The sequence below is a fragment of the Symsagittifera roscoffensis genome, chromosome 8 (assembly GCF_963678635.1).
Source record: "Symsagittifera roscoffensis chromosome 8, txSymRosc1.1, whole genome shotgun sequence".
NCBI classification, from domain to species: Eukaryota; Metazoa; Xenacoelomorpha; order Acoela; family Convolutidae; genus Symsagittifera; species Symsagittifera roscoffensis.
The window spans coordinates 11,774,976-11,782,290 of record NC_087069.1 but is presented as its reverse complement, the minus strand read 5'-3'; the positions used below and the strand labels follow the sequence as shown (position 1 = coordinate 11,782,290).

Below are 7,315 nucleotides of genomic sequence, written 5' to 3'. Positions count from 1 at the left end.
AAAAACGGCCTTTTTGACAGAAATTATACAGAAAAACAGGACAGCCGAATTTCAAGACGACGGTTAGTTGAATAAGAAGATTGAAAGATAGAAGAAAAACGGGACTTCTTATCGTGACACGAAGACTTCACAAGGCGCTTATCAGAAAAAGTTTGTGGGTACGGAAGGTCCAATGGGACATTTGGGACGGATCCAACCTCCCGTGCATCAGAGATTGGGAGATAACGCCGTAATTTCAGGGAGAGTACGGAGTCATACGTCCGGTGCCAGAGACTGTTAGAAATTGTGAACGATATATTTTAGCTGCTGTAATGCCCTGAACGCATTTAATTTACCCCAATATTGATTTCATATATCAGAGTCGAGGAAAGAGTCAATCCATCTCGAATGGATTTGGTATATATCTGTCAGTAAAAGCATATCAAATTGTGGTTATCAATCCGTGTTTTCAATAACAATCTGTTTGACTGGGTATCCCAACCCCAGCTATGTGGTTATTTATGCACGTTATCGAAAGCTGGTCAAAAGTTGTATGGCTGATGGCCTAAAAGTGGTAACAAAGTACTTAGCCCTTATCAGGCCAGAAAAACAACTAGCTAGGTCGAGACAGTGGAAAACGAGTAGGATTAAGGTAACTGACGTCAGCCCTTTGTCAATAGGTACTTTTTCACGCTTGTGCCATTCAAACAGAATTCCGCCAGAAAATGGTTCTTCAAAACGAATTTTATCAAAAGAGGTTCGACTGCACGAAAAAGCAGTTCCTGTTATTAGCGGTCTTTTTCGGGCTTGAATGGCGGGACTATATTGTTTTTACATTTGCGGCAAAACAGGCGACAACCAATTACATTTTAGATCTACATCTGCGCGCTTACATGTGAACTCTAAGTACACAACTCATCATCACAAAAAGGTTTTTCGAGTCAGAAAACGATACCCCAAACGGCGTATCGCCCAACCACGGGATTGCCCAACCACGGGATTGGGCAACCAAGCCCAACCCGTATCGGTTCTTGTAGTCAGTGCCATGATCGCGGTGAGGTGGTTGGAAGCCAATGCTGGAACGAGTGAGCAGGAAATGGATATACCTACACCTAAACAGCTAAACAGCGTGAACTTCAACAACGAGTTGGACTTTTTTAAAACCACCTGTAAGTTTCCAAAGATACCGAAAGCATTTGAAATGGTATGGATGAGACAGAGATTGATGACTTGGTTCCGTGCTGTGATGACGTCATGAATATGTAAGCGCGCGATGCGTCATAGGTCGAGAAACACGGAACTTTATCAGTCAATTCAGTTGGATATAGGACCGGGTGCATAAAAGAGAGCATTTCTGACTGATTGAAACGATGTCACTACAGCTATGAAGCGTGTAGCTGAGATGTCTTGTACGACAGAGAGCGAAAAAAAGGCGGTCTTACCATCTGACCTGGAGCAAAACGTATGCTGAGAACAATATTAAAGGCGCTATGATCGAAGTCCGAGAAAAAAAGAGGCTCAGAATGTTCCAGAATTTCAAATTTTTAGAATTTCGATTCGGACTGGGACATTTCTGGGGAAAAAAACAAAAACGGCCATTTTGACTTAAATTATACAGAAAAACAGGACAGCCGAATTTCAAAAGTTAGTCGAAAAAGAAGATTGAAAGATGGAAGAAAAACGGGGCTTCTTATCAGAAGAATATTGTGGAAACGGAAGGTCCAATGGGACCTTCGGGACGGATCCCAACCTCCCGTGCATCATAGATTGGGAGATAACAAAGTTATCTCCGGGAGAGTACGGAGTCAGAGGTCCGGTGGCCAGAGACTGCTAGAAAACATGAACGATATATTATAGCTGCTGTAATGCCCTGAACGCATTTAATTCACCCCAATTTTGTTTTCATATTTCCAGAGCATGAGCAGTTAGAGTCGAGAAAGAGTCAATCCATCTCGAATGGATTTGATAAATATCTGTCAGTAAAAACATATCAAATTGTGGATATCAATACGTGTTTTCAATAATAATCATGTTGACTGGGTATCCCAACCCCAGCTATGTGGCTATTTTTGCACGTAAGCGAAAGCTGATCAAAAGTTGTATGGCTGATGGCCTAGAAGTGGTAACATAGCACTTAGCCCTTTTTAGACCAGAAAAAAAACTGGCTAGGTCGAGACAGTGGAAAACGAGTAGGATTATTGTAATTGACGTCAGCCAGTCGCCAATAGGTACTTTTTCACGCTTGTGTCATTCGAACAGAGTTCCGCCAGAAAATGGTTCTTCATTACGAGTTTTATCAAAAGAGGTTCGAATGCACGAAAAAGCAGTTCCTGCGATTAGCGGTCCTTCTTGACAAAAAGAACGGATTGAGAGGGTCACTTTGAACCGAGTAAAAAAACCGTGATTTTCGCTTGCAGAGACACAATCACAGAGAGCGAGAAAAAATTGCGACGACATCAGGAGATAGAATTATCAAGAAAACAAGAAGCCTCCCGAATTGTAACGATTCTGCTAAATCAATTGTTACCGAAAGGGTTGAACCGAGCGGGAAAGCCAAAAGTGAAGACTGCAAAAGAAGAAAATCGAAGGAACCGGAGGGGTCCGGATTATTGTTCTGTGCCAGTCGGTCAAATTTGGAAGTTTGACAACGTAATTTTGGGGTGAAATGGAACTTTTCAAAAATTGGAATTGAGCCTGTCATGCTCAACTTTCTTGCGACAACTGAAAATCTCAGAAATACAAGATCAGAACAACCGAATTACAAGCGCGGGAAAGTAATTGAAAAAAGCAGCGGGAAATTGCTATTCGCCATTTCCAGCCAAAATTCACACTAGAGTATACCTGTCCTATCATGAACAGGAGGCAGAGTGATTGCGAACAAAGCAGACACAAGTAGGAAGTGGATAATTGTTGTGATAAACTTATTAAATCGATAAGTAATAGTACGATTGATCTTGATCATCACCAGCATCTGGGACAATGATTACAAGACGAGATTCCAACAACTACATAAAGAAAGAAATAGGGTGCTCCAGCGACGGCTGTGATATATGGACAACAGTTTTATTGCCAAAAACTATCGCCGTTGCAACTCTAGAAAAAGCAGACTTTCTTTGTGGTTTTTGTGCCACAAAAAGACTAGCAGAACTGAAAGTGCATCATGAAACGAAGACTGAACCCTCTTACGTCGAAATTACGAAGAATATGAAAAACAGCAGTCTCTGCGCCACCATTGTTGAACAGGTTAAAGCGGAAGAAAAACAACAAACGGAAAAATCAAACAACCTTGTTATCCGTGGTTTGAAAGCCGACAAAGATCAAACCGACAAAGAGATGCTAACAGATCTAGCCAGTGCGGTTTCTGTCACACTTGAAGAAGACGAATTTACAACACGCCGAATCAAGAAGAAAAACAACGCCAATGCGAATCCGCTCCTCATCGTTACGTTCAAAGACGCCATAACACGTCTAAAACTACTGAAAAGTAGCAAAAAATTGAACGATTGTGATGAATTTAAGGGAGTATTTATCAACCCTGACTATACAAAAGCCGAACAAGCACAGCAGTATGAGCTACGACAAGAGCTGAGAAGCAAGAGAGAGACTGACTCGGAAAAAACATGGATTATCAGAAACAATATGGTGGTTTCAATATGACTACAGCAGTCAATGAAACCTAACACAGAAGAGCTGAAAGTAATTCTGTGGAACATAGAAGGTGCTAAGACAAACATTCCACTACTGACAAACAATGAACTCGACACGGATTTATTACTACTAACAGAAACGCTAGCTACACATGACATATCTTGCCTTTTACCAGGTCTTTACTGTTACTTTGCCGAAGCCGTGAAGCCACAGAGAGGACGGCCTATGGGAGGCTTATCTATTTGCGTCAGCAAGAGCCTAGACTGCAGAAGCACCGAGGTCTATAAAAATGAAAATATGCTGTGTGTATCTGTTAACTTACTTAACATCATTGTTTGCTACTACCCACCGAACACCTGCGTTGATGATATTCTTCTTGACATCTTTCAATTCCTAGACACAGTGCCCACCTGTGCAAAAATCCTACTCGGTGGCGATTTCAACTGTCGCGTTGATGGTGATCACGTACGGGGTGAGATTCTATGTGAAAACCTACAATTTGCTGGCCTTCACTGCATCAACTCTCTAGAAAATCGCATTTATTATTCCCACAATGGCTCGAGTACGATTGATCTTTTCTTTGCAAAAAATATAACAGCAACAATTCAGGCTACGCAACAGATGTTTCAGACAAAACATCAGATTTTTTCCTGCAGAATAGTTTTTCATGCCGGGAAAGTCGACAAGAAGAAACAGCACGCCCTCCTCTTCGACCCTAACACCTACGAACAGCATCAACTTGTCATGTATGACAACCTGTCAGATTCAAATAATTGCTACTCTCATTTCCTTAAATTAAGCTACAACATCTCGAGACCAAGCAAGAAGAGACATTCAAAGCCGTGGTTCGACAGGCACTGCTACCAAGCGCACAAAATTTTGAAACTACAATGGTACCTAACAAATACTGGGGAAAGCAATTTGGGGAGCTACTCTCAAGCGAAACGGTCTTTCAAGGCGCTATGCAGAAAAAAACGCACAGCACACGAGAAAGATCGAAAAGAAACTATTATTATCACAGCAGAAGCTGACCGATCCAAGTTTTGGAGCATTTTGAGTAGCAAGAAACGCCCCAACATGCCATCTCAAGTACAACAAGACGTGTGGATTACTCATTTTGAAGCCTTATTCCAAGGCGAGAGAGACGTTAGCTTCCCAGAAGAACCCAGTTCATGCGACTACTACGACGACCTGGACCGCCCAGTTTCTCTACCAGAAGTTACACAAGCAATATCAAGACAAGCCAACAACAAAGCTCCAGGACCTGATATGATTACCGGTGATTTTTTGAAACAAAGTTTTGGTCTCCTTTATTTGCATATTTTTACGCTGTTCCAGGTCTGTTTTGACTCAAAAGCCATTCTCGATGCCTGGCGAGTGTCAAATCTGATACCGCTTTACAAAGGAAAAGGCAGCAAAAAAGATCCGGATTGCTACCGGGGCATAGCCCTCCTAAACTGTATATATAAATGTTATACATCGATACTCCACAACGGGCTAGCCACTTGGTGCGAACAGCATGCAAAAATTCCTGACGTCCAGTATGGCTTCCGTAGAGGTAGATCAACCATTCAGGCTATTAGAATTCTCAGGGAGAACATTGACACATCAATCGCAACAAATGGCCACCTCTATGCGTGCTTCATCGATTTCCGTAAGGCTTTCGACAGCATTGATCGCTCTACTTTATTACAAAAATTGGCGAAGATGGGTGTATCCAACAATTTTCTGCTCGTCCTACATGATATCCTACGTCACAACATGGTACATGTCGTTAATGATGGTTATCTATCTTCCCCGATACTCCAGCGGCTTGGTCTACCACAAAGAGACAAACTCTCTCCTCTTTTGTTTTCCCTGTTTATTGCTGATTTGGCAGAAATTTTTGTTCAGTGTAAGTGTTTCTGCATATTCTATGCAGACGATGTAGTAATCACTTCATCATCACCGTTTGACATCCAGTTGGCCCTTTACAAGCTCGGTATTTACTGTAAAAACAACAACATGAACGTTAATGTCGGTAAAACAAAAGTCATAAAATTTCGCCGCGGAGGCAGATTGAAGAGTACAGATCGCATCTACTACATGGGAGAAGACATTGAATTCACCAACTCCTTCGAATACTTGGGGTTTATTCTGACGGCCACCAACAAGAAAACCGCCCACTTGAATGAAAGACTAAGAAAAGGTATAAACAACATCAACGCCTTGTTTGCAAAAGTCAATATTCAAAAACTACAGCTCCAGCATGCACACAGACTATTCATGAGTGTTAGTCTGCCATCGGCTAATTACGGTTGCAGCATTTTTACAGACAGTTTAGAGCACGCGAAACCAGTTGCAGGGTACTTCTGGAAACGCTGGTCTGGGTTATCCAAATATGCGTCTACTAGCCGACTGCTACATCACATTTTTGAAAACGACTTTCTGAACATCGAAAAATCAACTGGGCAAACGCGCAGAGCCATAGCCAGCTACTATAACAACGGCCTACATAACGCGATTTGTAAGACTGAACGCTGCTACAAACCGGACTGCTCATGTGATTGTAAATATTGCGAATCTACGGCTGATAACTACAACCACCTGCTAGACAACTGCTCGTATATCAAGGATCTACAAACTAGAACGCGGTTGGTGAAAATCCTTCATAGACAGTGAACAGTATAGTTTTACTTTAAAAACTCATTTATCTCATTTGAGTTGTTCAAATTAAACTTTTTTTCTCTTTTTTCTTCTCAGTAAGAAGTGGACCAGAGTGAACCCTCAGTGGAAAGGCGGACAGCTGGGGTCTCCCAATGGTCCAGTTCCAAAACTCAATTCTGAAGTCAAAGCTCATTTCCTTTGCTGGAATTCATTGAATACAAACTTCTTGAAATAAAACTTAATTACCTTTAAGGCTAGACTTGCTGATTAATTTAGTTACCCCAATTCTCGAGTGTGCTGGTATGTTAGTACCCATTTTAGTTTTCTTGAGTGTGTTTTGTAATTGTTATGTTCAGGTAAGGAGAGTTTTAGGTTGTTCCATCTGAAATGGATCAAAGTTCCACTGTCTAATGAAAAGTAATTGTACAGACTGTTCCGACACTGTTTTTAACGGCGTTCGCGTATTTAGGGTATTTTGAGACCTGAGTATGGCGACTGTTACATTCCCGAGCTGTTGTTTAAATAACTTTTAGCTTGCAGAGATGTCCTGCAATTAAATTATAACACCTATTTTCACTTTCAGGCTATGAGACGCTAAAGGTTACGGAAATGATCGATCCATCTCCGATGGATAGGGTGATTTTCTCTACTGTACAAAAACAAAAGTAATATGGTAAAGTTATAAAGATAATGTATCGAACCCCTTTTTAGGAGTGACCTCGTGGTCTGGGGATACTGAGAACCAGCCATGAGGTCACTATCTTACAAGCCACTAAGTTAGTTCGCGCGACTCGCCTGATAGCCTTTAAGCAGTAACAACTATTTGACCCGAGGTTATGGGGATCATTGTGAACTGGCTTTGTTAGGGACGGTGAAAAGCACGTGAAGCTCTTTCGTGACGCTAATCAGTCGTTATTTGATATAGTTTTACTTTCCGTCGTTATGTACTTTCCAGGCGAATGTTACAGCTCCGTCCGACGCTTGTTACAACAAAAAACTTTATAGGAACCAAAGTAAGTTTTGCACTTCTAAGGAGTGCAAT

The 7,315-nt window shown here is 41.6% G+C and overlaps 1 protein-coding gene across 3 annotated transcripts in view; it reads left to right on the top strand.

Annotated features, from left to right (window-relative positions):
* Positions 1-2,891: 2,891 nt before the first annotated feature.
* Positions 2,892-7,315, top strand: part of LOC134853337 (ankyrin repeat domain-containing protein 17-like) — a 47,469-nt gene continuing 43,045 nt past the window's right edge. For all 3 annotated transcript variants that reach the window (XM_063869312.1, XM_063869313.1, XM_063869311.1), the window contains exon 1: positions 2,892-2,909. The gene's annotated coding sequence lies outside the window, so the exon portion shown is untranslated. The remainder of the gene's footprint in view (positions 2,910-7,315) is intronic.